General features: G+C 40.3%; 1 non-coding gene across 1 annotated transcript; it reads right to left on the bottom strand.

Annotated features, from left to right (window-relative positions):
- Positions 1-995: 995 nt before the first annotated feature.
- On the bottom strand, positions 996-1,103 carry LOC148580855 (small nucleolar RNA R71). Its single transcript, XR_015896886.1, has one exon. It is a non-coding gene; the product is annotated as a small nucleolar RNA R71 (small nucleolar RNA).
- Positions 1,104-1,314: the final 211 nt, after the last annotated feature.

The following is a 1,314-nucleotide window of genomic DNA, read 5'->3' as shown; positions in this document are numbered from 1 at the left end:
TATCAATTAATCTTGAGAGTACTGCAACAAGAATAGGGCTTCCAACTAATCTACTCCCAGTCAAGGCTTTTATTTAAATTACTTAATTTCTCTAATTTAATTTCCTGCTTATTCAACTCAAACTCTTTTTGAAAACCTCTGATTAATAAATTAGCACACCTCTCTGCAACTCGTTGGGAGACGACCTGGGATTCATACTCCCAGTATTTTAATTTTAATTTTTGTAACAACCATTTTTAAATTGATAAGCGGATTTTTGATTGGTTAAGAACTATACTTGCAATGCATATCTTATAACAATTCTTAATTAGCCAATTTCTGTCACGTCAATTTTTGGCGCCGTTGCCGGGGAGTTGCAATAGAGTGCTAAAGTTATTAATTGAAATTTATTTATTTGCATTTTATTTTATCTTGCTACTATGAGCTGCTTGTTTCTTTCGATAGATGACGCGTTCACTTCCTGATCCAAGCTTGCCAGTATTCGATCCTGAGATTGAAAGAACTATTTCATGAATAAGGCAAGCTTGACGTCGGTTAGTCCTCTTAGAGGACGGATCTGAAACGTCATTTAAGGAAGAAACCAGCCCCCGTTCTACTGATTCGGTTGATTTACGTATAGGTGACATGGCAGCACCCAGGAGAGTTACTATCTAGGAGGCTGGAGCCCCTGAGTTTACAATGAAACCGTTTCAAGCGCATCACTCAGCGGTGGCTACAGACTTTGAAATAAAGACCGCACTACTCAATTTGATGCCCAAGTTTCATGGCTTACCTGCTTAAGAGCCTATCAAGCACCTGAGAGATTTTCAAGCAGCCTGTTCTACTGTCAGGCGTGATGGTGCGGATGAAACTTCTATTTTGCTAAAAGCCTTCCGTTCTCTCTTGAGGGAAAGGCGAGAGAGTGGTACTACACTCAACCCGTAGCAACTGTATCCAACTGGGATACACTTAGAAGAGAATTCTTGGAAAAATTTTTTCCAGCTGAAGTTACGGATAAACTAAGGAAAGATATTTCCATGATTGTTCAGGATGAATCCGAGACTCTCTATGAATTCTGGGAGTGCTTCAATAATCTTCTGGAATCTTGCCCCCACCATATGATTGACGAGATAGTGTTACTCGGTTATGTCACACAGGGCATGAGGCCCCAAGATAAGACTACATTGGAAAGTGCTAGCAATGGGTCTATGAAAAAGTACAAGACCACTGATGAGGCATGGCAATTGATCAGCAACTTTGCTGAATCTACTCGAAATCACAGGCAGAAATAAGGCCGTGCAAAAGCCGTTGTAGAAGTATCCTCTAGCAGAGAGA

The sequence above is a fragment of the Arachis ipaensis genome, chromosome B10 (assembly GCF_059453495.1).
Source record: "Arachis ipaensis isolate K30076 ecotype BB chromosome B10, ASM5945349v1, whole genome shotgun sequence".
In the NCBI taxonomy this organism is placed as follows: Eukaryota; Viridiplantae; Streptophyta; class Magnoliopsida; order Fabales; family Fabaceae; genus Arachis; species Arachis ipaensis.
Note: the sequence above shows the minus strand (reverse complement) of the source record. Positions and strands in the feature narration are given on the sequence as shown.